We start from the raw sequence: 22,963 nt of genomic DNA, 5'->3' as shown, positions 1-22,963 counted from the left end.
TTCTAAGAGATTCACAGTGCACACAAGCTTATGAAGGCTTTGAGAAACTTAAAGGAAAAGAAATTTTTTAACAGTTTAAATTTGCTTAACATAAAATTTTCCAACTTCATTAGCCAAGGAATATGGATGTAGAGGAACATCTAACAAGACCTGAAGGATGCTGTGCTCTAAGAAACATGTCATAGGAAATTTTGCTCGTAAAAGAGAGTCCCTAGGTGGTGCAAAAGGTTAACCCACTTGGCCGCTAACCAGAAAGTGGGAGGTCCAAGCCCATCCAGAGGCACCTGTGAAGAAAACCTGGTGATCTGCTTCCCAAAAATCCGCTGTTGGAAACCCTATAGTGCATAGTTCTACTCTGACACACATGGGGTCACCATGAGGTTGAACCAGTGTGGGCTGCTCATAAAACAAGCAGGCATGGGAGGTGTTTGCTGTTGATGATGATGATTTCCTAGAACCAGGAGAGATGGGCCTCAACACAGGGACCAAGGCATCATTGCTAGGTAACTGCAAACAACCCAATGACGTGAGAGCAGAGAAGAGAGACTGAACCAAGTGGTCCTGGAGTGGCTGAGGACCCATCTATATCATTCCGCTAAGCCTCTGCCGTAACAACAATGTGAATTCCAGGAAACAACAGCACAGCTTGTAGTTATGCCAACAGGAAATCATCGGCTCCCCCATAAGTCAATAAATCATTTATGAAGTGAATCAGCCCATCTGTATTTGGAAAGCTGGATTCTAAAGTGAATATTGTAACATTCTGACTCTGCTGAACCTTACAGAAATCTTGCTCTTTATGTCACTCTCTTAAAAAGGATTGGATTTCAGTTTCTCTCTGTAAAAGGAGACTGAGCATGGACTGGAGTAGCTGGTAAAAGCCCCCCTCCTCCTCTCCAGCCTTAAGGGTTGATAAAGCTGTAACTTGTATGACTCACGAACAGAAAAAAACAAATCCATCAAGTTCTCCTTTTTGGTGCTTTTCCTAGAATTTTAAACTTGGAAGGAACCTCTTCATATGTTTCCCATACGAGGTATAACCACTTTTCATTTCTGGGTTATTTTCATAGGACACTGTGTTTCCCGCTTGGAGGGGAACAGTGTGCACCATGATAACCTTCTGGAAATTTGCCAGTGGGTTGCTCTGGCTGAAATCTGTTAAGATTGAGCAAATTTCCCTGGAGAAACTCAATTTGCTTTTCCTCTTTTTTTTTTTTCTTAAGAGTAGTTCATAACGAACAGACCACACTTTCCCTTCCACTTTACCTTCATCTCCCATACAGACTTCCTCTGCAAGGATTTGCTTCCCCTTTATTTTGCTAATTCAAGCACAAGGGGATTAAGTGCCATGTCTTGGAACCTCCTCTTGTTTAGGTTTAATGATATTCACTATTGCTCAGTGGGAGAAAGATGTGGCCCCCTGCTTCTGTAAAGATGACAGCCTTGGAAACCCTTTGAGGAAGGGTTTTGCCCAAACACTTTGGGCAATGGGTTTGGTAGCACAATGGTTAGGAACTCAGCTGCTAACCAAAAGATTGATAGTTTGGGCCCACCCAGTAAGGTAGATTCCTTCCTCAATGGGAGGAAGACCTGATCATTTGCTTTCATAAAGATTATAGCCTAGAAAACCCTATGGGCAGTTTTACTCTGTCCTGTAGGGTCACTATGAGTCAAAATCGACTCCATGGTACCTAACAACAATAACATTGCGCTGAAAGCCATCAATGACTCCTGAGATTTCACACGCAATGCTGGGAGCGGATAGCCTGTCTCCTTTCTACCAAGGGGCGCAATCTGAAATGTCACCTACAAGGAATAGTTCTGACTGGCAAGTGCTCCTTTCAGTCGGGGTCAGAAAAGAGCTGCACTTTTGATTTCATGAACAGAATTTCTCTTTTTTTTTTAATTGTACTTCGGATGAAGGTTTACAGAACAAACTAGTTTCTCATTAAAGAATTAATACACATATTGTTTTGTGACATTGGCTGCCAACCCCATGACATGTGAACACTCTCCACTTCTCGACCTTGGGTTCCCCGTTGCCAGCTTTCCTCTCCCCTCCTGTCTTCTTGTCCTTGCCCCTGGGCATGTGTAGCCATTTAGTCTCATTTTGTTTTATGTGCCTATCAAATCTTTGGCTGAAGGGTGAAACTCAGGAGTGACCTCAGTACTGAGTTAAAAGGGTGTCCAGGGGCCATATTCTTAGAGTTTTTCCAGTTTCTGTCAGACCAGTAAGTCTGGTCTTATTTGGGGGGGGGGGGGGGGGGCAGAGTGGGGGGAGTTAGAATTTTGTTTTATATTTTCCTCCAGCTGTGCCCAGGACCCCCTATTGTGATCCCCGTCAGAGCAGTCAGTGGTGGTAGCCAGGCACCATCTAGTTGTGCTGGACTCAGTCTGGTGGAGGCTGTGGCAGTTGTGGTCCATTAGTTCTTTGGACTAATCTTTCCCTTGTGGCTTTGGTTTTCTTCATTCCCCCTTGCTCAGATGGGGTGAGACCAGTGGAGTATCTTAGATGACTGCTCACGAGCTTTTAAGACCCCAGGAACTACCCACCAAAGTAGAATGTAGAACATTTTCTTTATAAAGTATGTTATGCAAGTTGAGCTAGATGTTCCCCAAGACCATGCTACCCACAGCCTTCACCCTAGTAATTTGGTCCTTCAGGGAGTTTGGATGTGTCTATGGAGCTTCCATGACCTTGCCTTGGACAAGTTGTGCTGGCTCCCCCAGTATTACATACTGTCATGAACAGAATTTTTACTTCCACGCACAGATGCTGGTCCTGATTCCTCCAATCCTTTTTCACTCTGTTGTGGAAAAGTTTATGGACAACTAAGGAGGGGTCCATAGTCATTTCTGCCCACCCTTGCCAAAGGATCAGGTGATTTCTGATCACAAATTGCTACTACCATGCAAGAAATCTGAGTGGGAAAAATAGAAGGTCCAAGATGGAAAATCCAAAGATCTTATCTTGGGCTCCCTATGAGGAAGTCATTGTCATCTGTAACTCAGTAAGGCTTGTCAGTGGAGGCTTGTGTGTTGCTGTGATGCTGAACAGGTTTCAGCAGAGCACAGTGGTTAAGAGCTTGGCAGCTAACCAAAAGGTCGGCAGTTCATATCCACCAGCCAATCCTCATAAACCCTATGTAACACTTCTACTCTGCCCTATAGGGCCTCTATGAGTTAGAATCGATTCAACAGCAATAGGTTTGGTTTTGGTTTGGTTTCCAGACTAAGGTGGACTAGGAAGAAAGGCCTGGTGACCTACTTCTGAAAATCAGCCAATGAAAACCCTGTGGATCACAACGGTCTGATCTGCAAATGATGATGGGAGTGGCGCAGGACCTGGCAGTGTTTTGTTCCTTGTGCATAGGGTTGCCATGAATCCAGAACCAACTCAATGGCAGCTAACAGCAACAACTACTGGGACCAAGTAGCCTTCTTTTTCAACAAGGTATTATTTTCAAGGTATTATTCTTCAGCCTTACAATCTTAATCCCTTGTTGGCATCGAGCTTGGGGCAGGCCTCCTACAGAGGGTAAGAGAACTCCTGCCCAGGAGTGAAACAGGATATTCTTTGCCTGAGTCAGAAACTTGGCAGTTGCCTGAGTTTATGAGAATTTGGATCTTCTCACCTCTCATTGTGAAAATCCTCCCACCGTTTACAGATTTCTATCTTTTCTCACTCTCCCTGCTTTCATTCTGTCTCAATCTTTCTTAATGTGCAACCCTCAACCCAGCGCCCAGGAAGGCAAAGGAACATGTTCTAGCAATTGTTTCCTTTCCCTCAGGCATTTGTGGTCAAAACGGAACCCAGGAGGTTCTCTTAATTTCTGCCCTCCTTGGAAGCTGCTACTTTGCCTTGCTGTTGTGTTTGGAATCCTGAAATTACTTTAGGTGAGAGGAAATACTGCCCTCTACAGCGTTTTGTAGGCAAACACTCAAGCACAGAACTTTTTCTTTTTTTTTAATATTTTATTGTGTTTTTGGTGAAAGTTTACACAGCAAATTAGGTTCCCATTTAGCAATTTCTATACATAATATTAGTGACTCTGTGCACATTTTCCACATCGTGCTACCAAACCAGAACCAAACCCAGTGCTGTGGAGTCAATTCCGACTCATAGCGACCCTATAGACAGAGTAGACCTGCCCCATAGAGTCTCCAAGGAGCACCTGGCAGATTCAAACTGCTGACCCTTTTGTTAGCAGCCGTAGCACTTAGCCACTACGCCACCGGGGTTTTCACATTGTGCTAACATTCTCATTATTTCCTTTCTGGTTGTTCTATTTCCATTAATCTAGCTTCTCTGCCCCCACCAACGTTCTCATCTTTGCTTTAGGGTAAATATTGACTGTTTGGTCTCATATAGATGATTTTTTTTTTAAAGAAGCACAGTACTCAGAGGTGATTGTGTTGATTTTTGAGCCAATCAGTTACTATGGATCATCCTTTCTTTTCTTCTTTCCCTTTGAGGTTAATACAGCCAGGGACAATCTTGTTGGCAGAAACTTCTGCACACTGCTATAAATGCTCAAATATAAAAAGAGAGGTCATTCCAAGGAAAATTTTAAAAAGTTGTTTGTTTTTGTGGAAACCATTGCTCCAACACTGTTCCCTAAAAGTGTAAGGAGTGTATGGACCTGAATTCATGAGGGTCCAATGGTATTAGGGCAGAGGCTGTGTCCGTCCTATCAGGTTATACCCTAACACCACACAGCTAATGGGAAAGGAGGCACCTGGGTGCTTTGGGCTTTCCTTCTATGCCCTATGTGGAAAATAAGAAGCAATATGTCTCCTGATGTGAAGCATTATGTGACAGTTGTTGTATATTCTAGCTCCTTAAAAAAAATCAAGTTTTACAACAGAACCAACTAAAAAAAAAAAAAAAAGAATCAGAATAGTATAAAAAACTGTACTCAAACAAATTTGAGAACCTAGAGGAAATGGGCAAATTTCTAGAAACACTACCTACGTAAACTAACACAAACTGAGATAGAAAATCTGAACAGGCCTATAACAAGAGAAGAGATTGAAGAGGTAATTTAAAAAACTCCTAACAAAAAAAAAAGCCCTGGTCTGGATGGCTTCACTGGAGAAATCAACCAAACATTCAGAGAAGAGCTCATACCAGTATTATTCAAACTATTTCAGAGCATAGAAAAAGAAGGAGTACTCCTGAATTCATTCTATGAAGCCAGTATAACCGTAATACCAAAGCCAGACAAAGACACCACACACACACACAGAGAGAGAGAGAAAACTACAAGCCAATATCTCTCATGAATATAGATGGAAAAATTCTCAACAAAATTCTAGCCAATATAATTTAGCATCATATCAGAAAATAATACAATGCCATATGATCCAGCAATCCTACTCTTAGGAATATACCCTAGAGACGTAAGAGCCATCACACGAAGAGACAGATGCACACGGAGGTTCATCGCAGCATTATTCACAATAGCAAAAAGATAGAAACGACCTAAGTGCCCATTAACAAATTATGATACCTACGCACAATGGAATACTACGCAACAATAAAGAACAATGATGAATCCACAAAACATCTCATAACATCTGGAGGGCATTATGCTGAGTGAAGTACTCAATCACAAAAGAACAAGTACTGTATGAGACCACTACGATAACAGCTCAAGAAAAGGTTTACACACAGAAAGAAACAATCCTTGATGGTTACAAGGGAGGGCAAGGGAGGAGAAATCACTAACTAGATATGAAGGAAGTGTTAACTTTGGTGGAGGGAAAAACAGTATACAAAGTAGGGGAAGTCAGCACCACTTGACCAAGGCAAAGTCATAAAAGCTCCTTAGACAAATCCAAACACCTTGAGGGACTGAAGTACTGGGGCTAAGGGCTGGGGACCATGGTCTTGAGGGACGTCTAGGCTAATTGGCATAATGGAGTTTATAAAGAAAATGTTCTACATCCTACTTTGGTGAGTAATATCTGCCGTCTTAAAAGCTTTCAAGCAGCCATCTATGATACATCTCATCTGGAGCAAAGGAGAATGTAAGAAAACCAAAGACACAAGGGAAAGATAATCCAAAGTTCTCATGGACCACAAGTACCACCACCTCCACCAGCCTGAGCCCAAAGAATTAGATGGTGCCTGGCTACCACCACCAACTATTCTGATAGGGATCACAATAGAGGGTCCTGGACAGAGCAGGAGAAAAATGTAGAACAAAATTCAAATTCACAAAAAAAGACAAGATTTACTGGTCTGAGAGAGGCTGGAGGAAGCCTCAAGACTATGGCCCCCAGACTCCCTTTTACCTCAGAACTGAAGTTACTTCCGAAATTCACCGTTTAGCCAGAGATTAGGCAGGCCTATGAAACAAACAATAATACATGTGAGGAACACGCTTCATAGCTCAATCTAGTATATGACACCAAATGGGCAACGCCTTCCCTAAATCAAAGACAAGAAGGCAGAAAGGGACAGGAAACTTGGGCGAATGGACATGGGGAACCTGGGGTGTGAAGGGAAAGGGGGACAGTGCTGAGACGTCGTGGAGATTGCAACCAATGTCACAAAACTATTTGTGTATAGATTTTTGAATGAAAAACTAATTTGTACAGTAAACTTTCACCAAAAGCACAACAAAATTTTTTTAAAAAAAAAAACCATCGTCCAAAAAAATACTAGGTTAAATTAATCTCATTTCATTATTCTAGTCCCTAATGACTGGAAGAGATCCATGCTTATGCCTATTCCCAAGAAAGGTGATTCAACCAAATGTGGAAATTATTGAACAATATGATTAATATCACACACAGGCAAAATTTTGCTGAAGATCATTCAAAAGCAATTGCAGCAATATATCAACAGGAACTGCCAGAAATTCAGGCTGGATTCAGAAGAGGATGTGGAACCAGGGATACCATTGCTGATGTCAGATGGATCCTGGCTGAAAGCAGAGAATACCAGAAGGATGTTTACCTGTGTTTTACTGACTATGCAAAGGCACTCGACTGTGTGGATCATAACAAATTATGGATAACATTGCAAAGAATGGGAATTCCAGAACACTTAACTGTGGTCATAAGGAACATGTACATAGATCAAGAGGCAATTGTTTGGACAGAACAAGGGGACACTGTGTGGATTAAAGTCTGGAAAAGTGTGTGTCAGGGTTTTATCCTTTCACCGTGCCTATTCAATCTGTATGCTGAGCAAATAATCTGAGAAGCTGGACTATATGAAGAAGAGCGGGGCATCAAGATTAGGGGAAGACTCATTAATAACCTGAGATATGCAGATGGCACAACCTTGCTTGCTGAAAGTGAAGAGGACTTGAAGCACTTGCTGATGAAGATCAAAGACCACAGCCTTCAGTATAGATTACATCTCAACATAAAGAAAACAAAAGTCCTCACAACTAGACCAATAAGCAACATCATGATAAAAGGAGAAAAGATTGACGATGTCAAGGATTTCATTTTACTTGGATCCACAATCAACACCCATGGAAGCAGCAGTCAAGAAATCAAAAGATGGAGGCAGGGCCAAGATGGTGGAATAGACAGATGCTTCCAGGGAGCCCTCTTACAATAAAGACTTAAAAAAACAAGTGAAATGAGCATATTTATGACAAGCTAGGAGCCCTGAACATCAAAGGCAAAGTTAGAAAACAAACTGAGTGGCAGGGGGAGGAAGAGATGGTTCAGAAGCGGAGAAGAGTTACCGGACCTGAATCACTGGGAGCCCTCAGGCACCATTCCAGGAGCGGCTGAGGTGGGCTGATACTAGCGTTTGGCCGCAGTTTCCTCAGGGAGAAGCAGCCAGCCACACAGCCTACTCACACCTCCGGAACCAGAGAAGAATGGTGCTCTTGGCAAAAGCTAAGTACTTGCGTATATTTTACCACGCCCCCAGCCCCCAAGCTGGCTTCAGCAGCTGTTGATTTCCCTGGGCCTGAGATAGGCCCTGTTGAGAACCTAGAGCCATCCTCCCAGCCTTAGACAAGGAATAGACTCTCAATTAGGGGAAAAGATAATTTGCCAGCCCCACTAACTGGGGGAGCTCAGGACAGAAGCGGCTCCTGCCTACGCATAAACAGTCCATGGACTTTGAGTACCTTTCCCCCCTGCATGGACCTGTGTGGGCCTATTTCAGGAGAATAGGCCCTTGTTGGCAGACTACAACTGTTTCAGCTGTGTGGCGGAGAGGTGGGTGTTTGATGTTTGACACCATTTTGCCTATTAAACAGGGTCCTCACCTACCCACATCAGGGGCATAAGGACTGGTGGCTCCACTCAGGTCACCCAGCCACTCATGACAGGGGTCCAAGCATAACTGGTACCTCCCATCCTTACAACCAAAAACATTGCATGCCCATGGTCTGTCTGCAGAAACCACCCACATGTATGCTCTAGGGAAGAGGGACACACTTTCCTCAGAGACACTTCGGGGATGATTCTCAGCACCCTGCCTTGTTCAGAGTATGACCCCCTGCTGCAACCAGATTACGGTACCTATACCAATCACCCCTGCCCCTCTAAGATGGTAGGACAAAGTCTGTACCACACACTTGATGATCAGCTACCTGGACACCTGAGCTGAACTCATAGAAGAAAAGGGAATGGACTCCTCGACTGATACACCTGATAACAGCTCTAGCCATCTGGGGACATCAGAGCTTCAAAGGCGAAAATAATCAAGCTAGCTCACTCAAGCAACCCATTTGGGCACATCAAAACAAAACAAAGTAAGAGGCTACAATACACTAAACAAACATAAAATAAATGAATACAATAACTTATAGATGGCTCAGAGACAATAGTCAATATCAAGTTACGTAAAGAAACAGACCATGATCGCCTCAACAAGCTCTCAAAATAAAGAATCAAGGGATCTTCTAGATGAAAGTGCCTTCCTAGAATCACCAGAGGCAGAATACAAAAGACTAATATACAGAACCCTTCAAGACATCAGGAAGGAAATCAGGCAATATACAGAACAAGCCAAGGAACACACAGATAAAGCAGTTGAAGAAATTAAAAAGGTTATTCAGGAACATAATGAAAAATTTAATAAGCTGGAAAAATCTATAGACAGCAATCAGAAATTCAGAAGATTAACAATAAAATTACAGAATTAGACAACTTAATAGAAAGTCAAAGGAGCAGAATTGAGCAAGCGGAAGGCAGAATTTGTGAACTTGAAGATAAAGCACTTGGCACCAATATATTTGAAGAAAAATCAGTTAAAAGAATTTTAAAAATTGAAGAAACCTTAAGACTCCTGGGGGACTGTATCCAGAGAAATAACCTACAAGTGATTGGAGTACATGAACAGGGAGGGATAACAGAAAATACAGAGAGAATTGTTGAAGATTTGTTGGCAGAAAACTTCCCTGATATCGTGAAAGATGAGAAGATATCTATCCAAGATGCCCATCGAACTCCACATAAGGTAGATTTTAAAAGAAAGTCACCAAGACATATTATAATCAAACTTGCCAAAAGCAAAGACAAAGCAAGAATTTTAAGAGCATCTGGGGATAAATGAAAAGTCACCTACAAGGGAGAGTCAATAAGAATAAGCTTGAACTACTAGGCAGAAACCGTGCAGGCAAAAGGCAATGGGATGATTTATATAAAACATTGATGGAAAAAAATTGCCAGCCAAGAATCGTATATCCAGCAAAACTGTCTCTCAAATCTGAAGGTGAAATTAGGACATTTCCAGATAAACAAAAGTTTAGGGAATTCATAAAAACCAAACCAAAACTACAGGAAATACTAAAGGGAGTTCTTTGGTTAGAAAATCAACAATATCAGGTATCAACTCAAGACTAGAACACTGGACAGAGCAATCAGATGTCAACCCAGACAGGGAAATCACAAAAATGATTCAAGATTAAAAAAACACTCAAAACAGGGAAACAGCGATGTTATTATGTAAAAGAAGACAACATTAAAACAATGAAGAAGGACTAAGAAATGCAGTCATAGATCTTTCATATGGAGAGGAAGACAAGGCGATACAAAGAAATAAAAGTTAAGTTTAAATTTAGAAAATACTGTAAATATTAAGGTAACCACAAAGGAGACAAACTATCCTACACATTAAAATAAAATACAAGAAGAAAATAGAGACTCAGCAGAAACAAAATCAAAAATAACAGATATGAGGAAAAGACAATATATCAAGATAAACTACTCAGCACAAAAAAAATTAAGTGGGAAAAAGAAACTGTCCACAACACACAAAAAAAGACATCAAAATTATAGCACTAAATTCATACTTATCCATAATTACGCTGAATGTAAATGGACTAAATGCACCAATAAAGAGACAGAGAGTTTCAGACTGGATAAAGGAACAAGATCCGTCTATATGCTGCCTACAAGAGACACACCTTAGACTTAGAGACACAAACAAACTAAAACTCAAAGGATGGAAAAAAATATATCAAACAAAAAACAATCAAAAAAGAGCAGGAGTGGCAATATTAATTTCTGAAAAAAATAGTCTTTAAAATTAAATCCATCAGAAAGGATAAGGAAGGACACTATATAATGATTAAATGGACAATATACCAGGAGGATATAACCATATTAAATATTTATACACGCAATGGCAGGGCTGCAAGATACATAAAACAAACTCTATCAGTACTGAAAAGTGAGATAGACAGCTCCACAGTAATAGTAGAGACTTCAACACACCACTTTCAGTGAAGGACACGACATCCAGAAAGGAGCTCAATAAAGACACAGAAGATCTAAATGCCACAATCAACCAACTTGAGCTCGTAGACATATACAGAACACTCCACCTGACAGCAGCCAAGTATACTTTCTTTTCTAGTGCACATGGAACATTCTTTAGAATAGACCACACATTAGGTCATAAAGCAAGCCTTAGCAGAATCCAAAACACTGAAATATTACAAAGCATCTTCTCTGGTCATAAGACCATAAAAGTGTAAATCAATAACAGAAAAAGCAGCAAAAAGAAGTCAAACACTTGGAAACTGAAAAATACCCTGCTCAAAAAAGACTGGATTATAGAAGACATTAAGGATGGAATAAAGAAATCCATAGAATCAAGTGAGAATGAAAACACTTCCTATCAGAACCTTTGGGACGCAGTGAAAGCAGTACTCTGAGGTCAACTTACATCAATAAATGCACACATCCAAAAAGAAGGGCCAAAATCAAAGAATTATCCCTATTAAAAAAAAAAAAAACTTGAACAAAATAGAAAGAGAGCAAAAAAGAAACCCTCAGGCACCAGAAGAAAGCAAATAATAAAAATTAGAGCAGAATTAAATGAAACAGAAAAACAATTGAAAGAGTTAACAAGACCATAAGCTGGTTCTTTGAAAAAATTAACAAAATTGATAAACCATTGGCCAAACTGACAAAAGAAAAACACAAGAGGAAGCAAATAACCCAAGTAAGAAATGAGATGGGCGATATTACAACAGACCCAAATAAAATTAAAAGAACCATATCAGATTACCAGAAAAAATTGTACTCTAACAAATTTGAAAATCTAGAAGAAATGGATGAATTCCTAGAAAAACACTACCTACCTAAACTAACATAAACAGAGGTAGAACAAAATAAATGGACCCATAACAAAAGAAGAGATTGAAAAAGTGATCAAAAAACTCCCAACAAAAAAAAAGCCCTGGCCCAGGCGGCTTCATTGCAGAGTTCTAACAAGCTTTCAGAGAAGAGTTAACACCACTACTACTAAAGGTATTTCAGAGCATAGAAAAGGATGGAATACTCCCAAACTCATTCCATGAAGCCATCATATCCCTGATACCAAAAGCAGGTAAAGACACCACAAAAAAACAAAATTAGAGACCTATATCCCTCACGAACTTAGATACAAAAATCCTCAACAAAATTCTAGCCAATAGAATTCAACAACATACCAAAAAAATAATTCACCATGACCAAGTGTGATTTATACCAGGTATGCAGGGATGGTTCAACATTAGAAAAACAATGTAATCCATCGTATAAATAAAACAAAAGACAAGAATGACATGCTTTTATCAATTGACGCAGAAAAGGCATTCGACAAAGTTCAACACCCATTCATGATAAAAACTCAGCAAAATAGGAATAGAAGGAAAATTCCTCAACATAATAGAGGGCATTTATACAAAACCAATAGCCAACATCATCCTAAATGGAGAGAATCTGAAGGCATTTCCCTTGAGAACGGGAACCAGACATGGATACCCTTTATCACCACTCTTATTCAACATTGTGCTAAAGGTCCTAGTCACAGCAATTAGGCTAGATAAAGAAATAAAGGGCATCCAGATTGGCAGGGAAGAAGTAAAAATATCTCTATTTGCAGATGGCATGATCTTATACACAGAAAGCCCTAAGGAAGCCTCAAGAAAACTACTGAAACTAATAGAAGAGTTCAGCAGAGTATCGGGATACAAGATAAACACACAAAAAATCAGTGGGATTCCTCTACACCAACAAAAAGAACATCAAAGAGGAAATCACCAAATCAATACCATTAACAGTAGCCCCGAAGAAGATAAAATACTTAGGAATAAATCTTAACAGAGATGTAAAAGACTTATACAAAGAAAACTACAATACACTTCTGAAAGAAACCAAAAGAGACCCACATAAGTGGAAAAACATACCTTGCTCATGGATAGGAAGACTTAACATTATAAAAATGTCTATTCTACCAAAAGCCATCTACAGATTTAATGCAATTCCAATCCAAATTCCAACGACATTCTTTAGCGAGATGGAGAAACAAATCACCAATTTCATATGGAAGGGAAAGATGCCCCAGATAAGTAAAGGATTACTGAAAAAGAAGAACAAAATGGGAGGCCTCACTTTACCTGATTTTAGAATCTATTATACCGCCACAGTAGTCAAAACAGCCTGGTACTGGTACAACAACAGATACATAGACCACTGGAAAAGAATCTAGACATAAATACATCCACATATGAGCAGTTGATATTTGACAAAGGCCCAAAGTCAGTTAATTGTGATAAAGATAGTCTTTTTAACAACTGGTGTTGGCATAACTGGATCTCCACTGCAAAAAAATGAAATAGGACTCAAACTAACTCAAAATGGATCAAAGACCTAAATATAAAATCTAAAACGATAAAGATCATGGAAGAAAAAACAGAGACCTTGCTAGGAGCCCAATACATGGCATAAACAGTATACTGCAGAATAAAAATCGATTTGGCACTTCCTTAATAAGCTAGAAATAGAACTGCCATACGATCTAGCAATCCCACTCCTTGGAATATATCCTAGAGAAATAAGAGCCTTTACACGAACAGATACATGTACACCCATGTTCACTGCAGCACTGTTTACAATAGCAAAGAGATGGAAGCAACCAAGGTGCCCAAAGACAGATGAATGGATAAATAAATTATGGTATATTCACACAATGGAATACTACTCATCGATAAAGAACAGTGAGGAATCTGTGAAACATTTCAAAACATGGAGGAACCTGGAAGGCATTATGCTGAATGAAATTAGCCAGTTGCAAAAGGACAAATATTGTATAAGACCACTGTTATAAGAACTCGAGAAGTAGTTTAAACAGAAAAGAAAATATTCTTTGATGGTTACAAGAGGGAGGAGGAAGGGAGAGAAAGGGGTATTCACTAATTAGATAGTAGATAAGAACTACTTTAGGTGAAGGGAAAGATAACACATAATACAGGAGAGGTCAGCACAACTGGACTAAACCAAAAGCAAAGAAGTTTCCTGAATAAACTGAATGCTTTGAAGGCCAGCGTGGCAGGGGCAGGGGTTTGGGACCATGGTTTCAGGGGACATCTAAGTCAATTGGCATAATAAAATCTATTACGAAAACATTCTGCATCCCACTTTGAAAAGTGGCGTCTGGGGTCTTAAACGCTAGCAAGCGGCCATCTAAGATGCATCAATTGGTCTCAACCCACCTGGATCAAAGGAGAATAAAGAACACCAAGGACACAAGGTAATTATGTGCCCAAGAGACAGAAAGGGCCACATAAATCAGTCTACATCATCCTGAAACCAGAAGAACAAGATGGTGCCCAGCCACAACCGATGACTGCCCTGACATAGAACACAACAGAGAACCCCTGACGAAGCAGGAGAGCAGTGGGATGTAGACCCAAAATTCTCATAAAAAGACCAGACTTAATGGTCTGACTGAGACTAGAAGGACCCCGGTGATCATGGTATCCAGACCTTCTGCCAGCCCAAGACAGGAACCAGTCCCAAAGCCAACTCTTCAGACAGGGATTGGACTGGACAATGGGATAGAAAAAGATGCTGGTGAAAAATGACCTTCTTGGATCAAGTAGACACTTGAGACTATGTTGGCATCTCCTGTCTGGAGAGGAGATGAGAGGGCAGAGGGGGTCAGAAGCTGGCTGAATGGACAGGAAAAGAGAGAGTGGAGGGAATAAGCAGGCTGTCTCATTGGGGGAGAGCAATTAGAAGTACATAGCAAGGTGTATACAAATTTTTAACAAGGTGTATATAAATTCTGGTATGAGAGACAGACTTGATTTGTAAACTTTCACTTAAAGCACAATAAGAATTATTTTAAAAAAGAAACCAAAAGATGCATTGCATTGGGCGAATCTGCTGCAAAGGACCTCTTTAAAGTGTTGAAAAGCAAAGACGTCACCTTGAAGACTAAGGTGTGCCTGACCCAAGCCATGATGTTTTCAGTCGCATCATATGCATGTGAAAGCTGGACAATGAATAAGGAAGACCTAAGAAGAATTGACGCCTTTGAATTGTGGTGTTGGGGAGGAATATTGAGTATACCATGGACTGCCGAAAGAATGAACAAATCTGTCTTGGAAGAAATACAGCCAGAGTTCTCCTCGGAAGCAAGGATGTCGAGACTTCGTCCCACGTACTTTGGACATGCTGTCAGGAGGATTCATTCCCTGGAGAAGGACATTATGCTGGGTAAAGTAGAGGATCAGCGAAAAAGAGGAAGACCCTTAACAAGATGGGTTGACACAGTGGCTGCAACAATGGGCTCAAGCATAATAACAATTGTGAGGATGGCGCAGGACTGAGCGGTGTTTCGTTCCATTGTACATAGGGTCTCTGAGTTGAAACCGACTCAATGGCACTTAACAACAAGAGTTACATACCAATAAACATGTCCCCTCTGCTATACAGATGTTGTAGGTTCTACCACCTCCTTAGCAGATTCTCTGGGGTTTTCCTGCCCTTGTTATCAGCCCAGAGATTTCCAGTGAGACCCAGTTTCCTCTTTTTTCCTCCCATCAGGAACCGACCACCAGTGTCTTCTGCAGGTTCTGAGTGTCAGCCGAGGAAGGATTCTAGTGTTGGTACCACAGCCTCCACCTTCAAAAAATATATGACGGGTAAAAATCCACCAAGACAGGAGGGCTTTGGGGGATGCGGAGTGGGTCAGTGGGCAGTGGGACAGCTATCCAGGTAGCTCTTTCACTCTGTGGAATGCCTACCCAGGCAGAAAGTTCTACTCTCAGGTCCTGCCAGTAGTGCCAAAGACCCGTCAGTTTGTAGGAAACGAGGGCGCCGCTCCTGGGAAGAGACTCTGGCTAGCATTTCACGCTTTGCCTTATACTGCAGGACGAAGAATCCCGGCCGCAGAACTACACACAGATGCAGACACACAAGCCCCAGCCCTGGGAACTGATCCTATTAACATATCCCATGTCTTTGTTACAATGGCCTTGCTGGGAAGGCATATGACATGTGTTGTAGACTGGCAGAAACACATCAGGACCTGGTCCCATGTTGTGAAGAATCCTAGAAACGTAAGGAACCAGGTACAACCAGAAGTGTAGTTGAATCTGTATGATAATGAAATAAGTCAAGAATAGTTAATACTTGTGAATGCTGTAAGGGAGTCTCTGTGTGGCACAAATGGTTAGGTACTCAGCTATTAAGCAAAAAGTTTGGAGGTTCGAACCCACCCAGAGGTGCCTCGAAAGAAGGGCCTGGTGATCTGCTTCCAAAAGATCACAGCCTTGAAAGCTGTGGAACACAGCTGTGCTCTGCGACACATGGGATCACCATGAGTCGAAACTGACTTGGCAGAAACTGAAAGAAAAAAAAAAACTGTAAAAAATGCTAAAAAACATATTTTTTACATGAGCTAAAGTTGCCATCTCTTACCAAAAATAATTGAGGATGTCATAGAAGTAATCACAGCTCACTGTCCTGCTTTCTGTTGCAAAAGGGAACCAGCCTCATGGGCCTCATCTCTCTGAGCTGCTCAGAATCTAAGTATCTCTGACCGTCAGGTAGATTTCGACTCGTGGTGACCCCGTGTGTTACAGAGTAGAACTGCTCCGTAAGATTTTCTCGGCTGTATTTTTTACAGACATCACCAAGCCTTTCTTCTGTGGTGCTGCTGGGTGGGTTTAAACCTCCAGCTTTTAGGTTAGTAGTCAAATGCAAACCATTTGCACCACCCAGGGACCTTAATAATCCAAGCAGGGAAAATGTTTTTGGCACGATTGAGTATAGACCTAAGGTGCAACGGTTAAGTGCTCAGCTGCTAACCGAAAGGTCTGCGGTTCGAACTCACCAGAAGGCAGTCTGCTCCCCTGAAGGAGTTACAGCCTTGGAAAACCTATGGGGCAGAACTCTGTCCTACAGGGTCGCTAGGAGTCTGAATCCGCTCTATGGCAATGGGTTTGTTGTTGTTTGGTTTGACTCTAGCTTGTATTGCTCATACACAACTCAAGATGGTGCCCTTGCTCTACTCAAAAGAGCCAGGCTTCCTTGTTGCTTGTCCCGCCTCAGGATTTTTTTCCTCAGAGGTCAAGAGAGTGCCATGACTCAGCAATGGGGGGGAAAAATAAGCTAAAAATTGGACAAAGGACGTTGCCTGCATGCCCAGTGGATATAAACCTGCCATCACCAGCAACAGAAAAATTAATTTTTTGAATGCGTCCTTTCTTAAACCTGTCTTTGAGGAGTTCCATCTCTTTGGTAGGATTGAGCACGCTCAGAGCAAATAATCCAGCACCCGTCTGTCCGTTTGTCACACTGTGATGGCTTGCGTGACGCTGCGATGCTGCAAGCTATGCCAGCGGTATTTCAAAAACCAGCAGGATCATCCATAGTGGACAGGTTTCAGTGAGCCTTCCAGACTAAGAGAGACTAGGAAGAAAGGCCTGGCAATCCTCAAAATTAGCTGATGGAAACCCTATGGATCACACAATATTGCCTGAGATTTTGATTCACTTCATATTTGGAGGGACAGTAAAGTCGAGGGAGACTCAATCAGATGGATTGACACAATGGATACAACCACGGGCTCAAAAGTACCAAAGATCATGAAAATGGTGCAGGACCAGACAACTTTTCATTCTGTTATTCATGAGGTCATCATTAGTCGGAGCCAACTCCACTGCAACCAACAACAAGCTAACTTAGACACACACTCCTCCCTCCAAAACACACAACAAAAAGATAATGAATAGAAAATCCCATAGGCTACTAATAGAAAAAGGAAGATACCATGTTCATTGAAGGTTGGCTGACCATTTTGTTTTCTTTCTGTTTTCAACAGAAGAGAAGACTCCTGCTCATTGTTCTAGGTTTTTCTTCCTTTTTAAGTTTTCAGGGTTGTCTTTTGGGGATTTAAAACCAAGGGTACCGCATACGTGCCTGAATTTATGCAAACAGGGCGTGACGCTCCCTGACCCCAGGATGTCAGCTGCCCACGGTCCTTGGAGAACAGACTCTGCCTGTCCCTGCTCCTCGAACCCCTTGACTAATCCTACTGGTGGTCAGGGCCATACCCTGTCATTAGGTCATGTACTTGACCACAGGGCTGAAAACATTTTCAATGGCATGGGCTTGTCTCCTTATAATATTTTGTAAGGAATGTTTGAGATGACTTTGCTTTTTGAATTTTCTGCTTTGCAAATGGGGAAACAGGACCAGATACATTGAGTGACCCTGCAAAGTTCACTTGGGGATTCAGAGTTAGAATCATGGTCTCTGGACTTTCAATCCATGGCAACTTTCCTAAATCTCAGCCACCCAGGCCCTCCTTCTCCTCTACCGCCATCAACTTGTTCGTTCCTTATGCATATGGCATTTGTATGGTTCTTTTTTAAAAGTACCAAACAAATGCCAGATACAGAAGTGCACTAATCCAGCTTTGTGTTCCTGCAGTTTTAAGAACTGTGGCAACAGCGCAGTGTAACTGGTATACCCCAAAAGTAAGTAGAAATGTCACCTAACTTTTACATTAGAATCTGACTTTAAAATATACACTCAGTCTCTCTGTTAGAGATGCATAATTCTGGATAGCAGATGAAAAGCCCTGAGAAATCCTGCAGGAAACAAACAGCTTAACTCTATTTAACCACATATTTTCCAAACTTTACTTGAACATAGATCACTTTTTTTCCACAGCACCACCCCTAGTAAGGAGCTCTGGTGGCTGGAAAGTTGGTAGTTCCAACCCATCCATCAGCTAGCTCCTCGAGAGAAAGCCCTGATGATATGTGCCAGTAAAGGTTACAGCCTAGAAAACCCTACGGGGCAGTTCTACTCTGTCACATGGGGTCACTATGAGTCGGTATTGACTCAAAGGCCCCAGCAAAAACAACTACCCCCATTAGCATCTTTGGAATAGTATTCTATGGAATATTCTTTTGGAAATGCTAAATAAAATTATACTCTCTTTGTAGTATGGGGGGGTGTAGGCAGTGATCCCTGCTGACAGTCCACCTTGCTGTGCTGAGGTGTGTACAGCGGCTGGATTTCTGCTAGAGTGGTTGGGTTTTTGTGGTCTTCTATGGCAAAGTAACAGTTAGCAGGAGCCAAATCCCATGGCAGTTTGCGAAGCCTGAGATTATGGAGCAGAAAGTAGATTAAATATTACTCTTTTCTACTTAAAATTGGCTCTTTCCATCCCTTCCAAAGCACACAAGCATTCCACCAAAGGCTACCCTGAGTCTACCTACAGCTGTTCTGCCATTGGCATCAGTGGGCACCTCCCACTCCAAGTCCTCTAGAAGTGTCTTTCTGTCACCTAATCCTTGAAAGACAACTTGATCACCAGGATATTCCTGAAAATCTGCTCAGTTCTTCACCAATCCCAAAACCAAAGCCATTCCTCCAGGGTTGTGCCTCTTTCCTCTACAATGATAAAAGCTCTAACTCTCTCCCAGGAGCAAGACTTCATCTCTTTTATTGGCCCAAGGTTGTGGGCAGCTTTGCTCCATAGCTAAAGTGTCTCCACCACCACCAGTAGACTTTCCTTGTCATAGAAGCTAGGCAGAGGCACATACTTAGTTTGAAGTCTTCTAGGCACCCAAGACCCTGTAATGACCCTATGTGGCAAAAGTTTGATGTTAAATGTAGCTGCATGCTAATTTTTAAATTTGGTAGAAGTTCCTCCATCTCCAGAAAAACAAATCGACTTAGAAGGAATAAAACTGTTGAGCAAAGGTGGTTGTCTTACATTGGGTGATTTTCTCTGGCTTCTTCATATGCTTTGAGATCATCAGTAAGACTTGTCCTCACTTTGCGGCCCTTGCGTACCCTCATTTTAGGATAGTAACCTTTAACCTTAGCTCTTCTTTAAACAATTACAAGCACTAAGCCTCCAAGGACAAGGGGAACCGGTAGAATCAGCTCTCCCTTCTGGTGGGAATTAAGCTTCTGTTGATCAGATATATTCTCCTGAGAACCAACCAATCTCCCTGAAACAACAACAAAAAGCTGTGCCATTTACTGGGCTAGAAGCATCTACGCTAGATAGGGGCCATCATGGAGGCTGGCTACCACTGTATCCAAGAGAAAACTCATAGGAAATTGAATACCCATGGACCTGGAGCTGGATCCTGAGCACGTTGCTGATGAAGTTCAAATGTTCAGTAGACAAAAAGCCATGACACAGGCTTCGTCAATGGTGCTTTCAGACAAAAGACTGTGAATCCCTTATCTTTGCTCTTCAGCCCACTCTGGCCCTCCTTCTCCTTCCGAGTTTCCTAGCCAAGTTAGTATGCTCATCATCCACCCAGACACCCACGCCTAAAACTCAAGTGTCAGCCTAAGATTCCTTCTCCAACTTCATGTTTTTTTTTTATATTCAGCTGATATCCAAATCAAGTCATTTTGATCTCACTTTCTCATCTTCACTGTCTTAGTTCATGAGCTCCAGCCTTTTCCTAATTCATCCTCCACATCGCTTCTGGAGAGAGCTTTCTAAATCACAATTCTGATAAATCACAAATCTGAGAGTATCACTTCCAATCTTAAAACCTCTTTAATGGATAAAGTCCAAAATCTGTAATACGGTCATTAAGGATCTTATGCTTATTATCATTCTGGAGTCCCTGGGCAGGGGTGGATTATCCAACAAGCAAGGTAAGCACAGGCCTACTTGTGCTTAGTTAATTACTTACTAATCTGCAGTGAACAATTTCATGTTTTTTCACTGCATCAAAGACTCTGCTCCTGGGTATGGCTGGCATCTGTCTTTCAGCCCCACAGCACCTTCCTACAGCATCAAAGCCTCTTTTCAGATGTATAACCCCCACCACCACCTCCCGCCTGACCTTCTGTTGGCCCAGGACAGGAACCATTCCCAAAGCCAACTCTTCAGACAGGGATTGGACTGGACTATAAGATAGAAAATGATACAGGTAAGAAGTGAGCTTTTCGGCTCATGTAGACACAGGAGATTACATGGGCAGCGCCTGTCTGGAGGGAAGATGAGAAGGCAGAGGGGGACAGATGCTGGCTGAATGGACACAGGGAATACAGGGTGGAGAGAAGAAGTGTGCCGCCACATTAGGGAGAGAGCAGCTAGGAGTACATAGCAAGGCGTATATAAATTTTTGTATGAGAGACTGACTTGATTTGTAAACTTTCACTTAAAGCACAATAAAAAAAAAATTATAATCCCTGACAGAGGTGGATGGCTCAGCAAACAAGGTAAGCATGGGCTTATTTACTAATCTATAGTGAACAATTTCACATGAGTTTCACTTTGATGTGGTGTAGTGAAACCTCGTGTGAAATTTTTAACTACAAATTAGTAAGTAAGCGCAAGTAAGCATGTGCTTACCTTGCTTATTGTATAATCCGCCCCGTCCCTGGGCGGTGCAAACGTGCTAACCGAAAGATTGAAGTTCAAGTTCACCCAAAGGCAACTCAGAAGAAAGACCTCGTGATCTACTTCTGAAAAATCAGCCACCCAAAACCTGCGGGGCACAGATCTAGTCTGAAGCACATGGGGTCACCACGAATCAGTCAACTCAACAGCAACTGGGTTTTTGCTTATCTTTCCAGTCACCTTCCTTCCTGCCACCCTCAACCACACGTGCACACACAGTCAATCTCTCTCTCCCTCTCACTCTCTTACTCTCCCTTTAATATCCTTGTTGCCTGACCTTACCTAATTATTTTAAATTCCCTCAACAGGTCATGGTCTTTCTATTCACTCATTTGCACATTCAGTTCCTTCTCCTCAGCTTACAGGATACAGTTTCCACATCTCTACAGCCTCAGAAACCATAAAGTTTTCTCTGATGTGTCGTAAGACTTAATAGTCTTGGGCTGCAATTCTTCTATAAACCCTCACCACATGCCATTTTAACCATTTGATTATATGTCTGTTTTCTTAGCCACACTGAGTGTTCTTTGCTGGCTGGGCACATGTTTTATTTATCTTTGTATCCCCCAGAACTTCATCCATAGTAAGCACTCAATAAATGTTTATTAAACAATACAAAGATAAAAATCCATTCCTGATTTAGTTTCTTGTTACAGCTTGCCAGAGACAAGCAAATGTCTTCCTTCAGGCGTAGATAATGTCTGTATAAGGCTGTTTCTGAAACCACTACCCTTGTTCCACACATATATCTTGGTCACCAGATTAAATGGATCATCATTGGAACGAATCCCACCCAGCAAACCCAGTACTATGTATTTAATGATCAGGGTGTTGTGGGTACATAAGCTTCTTGGAAGTGGGTTGGGATCTTTAGATAAAAGGACTGATGTGCAGGAGCTATGAACACAAGGGTATAGATGATTATCTCGATCCGCAATACAATGGTCTACAAGCCTCTGATGTTTTAACATCAACACAGTCCATGGAATGATGGCCTCGCGTCCTTCTCGGGTGATGAAGCTTCAAGACATTCTCTCCCACACATGACTGTAGACCATGAGGCTGAAGGAATCTGATCTCTCCCTGGGTCACCCACTGCAGCAGGAAACTTCTCCCTTTGCTTGTCCAGTAGCCTGTCCCTCTTCTGCTGGTCTGCTGTGCTGACTCGGTCAGTCTACTCAAGTTGATCAGACAGCCAACTGGCACCAAAACCCCACTCTTTGGGACCTTGTGCAAACACAACTACCACTACCAATCACTTTCGTGACTGAAACCTCTTAAGGTTTTAGGGCCACAGTGATGAATCCTGCACAGGCTATGGCAAGGGTAGATTTGGTCTGTAGCCTGCTCCTCGGTGATGCTGGCCTGTCCTGATCTAGGCAGCGGAAATAAGTAAGTGTGAGGTCAAAGGAAAGGGAAAACAACCCTCATATGAGTTCTGAACCCTGGGGGCACAGTGGTTAAGAGCTCAACTACTAACCAAAAGGTCAGCTGTTGGAATCCACCAGCCACTCCTTGGAAACCCCATGGGGCAGTTCTACTCCGACAATGGTTTTTGTTTTTTGTTTTTTTTGGTTTGTTCTCTAATGAGTTCGGAAATGTCCAGATGTGGGCAATCTGCAGTAGATATCTGCTCTGCATAAAGCTAACCACTTGCTGTTATCTTCTTAGTTTAGTCTTAATCTGAAGTCCTCGAACAAACATCTGTAGGCTAAGTGGCTCAAACACACCTTCAATTGTGATTCCAAAATAGAAAGCATTATCCAGCAGAAGTGAGTGCTATGGAATTCCAAGTCCAAAGAGTGTTCT

At 41.9% G+C, this 22,963-nt stretch overlaps 1 long non-coding RNA gene across 2 annotated transcripts in view; it reads right to left on the bottom strand.

Moving 5' to 3' along the window:
• The window catches only part of LOC126063241 (uncharacterized), a 75,046-nt gene that overhangs the window by 15,423 nt on the left and 36,660 nt on the right, over nucleotides 1-22,963 (bottom strand). The window contains exon 3 of one of the 2 annotated variants that reach the window (XR_007514226.1): nucleotides 11,561-22,961. The exons of the other annotated variant lie outside the window; for it this stretch is intronic. This is a non-coding gene — a long non-coding RNA (uncharacterized LOC126063241). Of the gene's footprint in view, nucleotides 1-11,560; nucleotides 22,962-22,963 lie in introns of those variants that run through there. 2 annotated transcript variants of the gene reach the window in all.

This window comes from Elephas maximus, chromosome 19 (genome assembly GCF_024166365.1).
Source record: "Elephas maximus indicus isolate mEleMax1 chromosome 19, mEleMax1 primary haplotype, whole genome shotgun sequence".
NCBI classification, from domain to species: Eukaryota; Metazoa; Chordata; class Mammalia; order Proboscidea; family Elephantidae; genus Elephas; species Elephas maximus.
The sequence above is the reverse complement of the archived record's forward strand: the minus strand, read 5'-3'. Positions and strand labels throughout refer to the sequence as shown.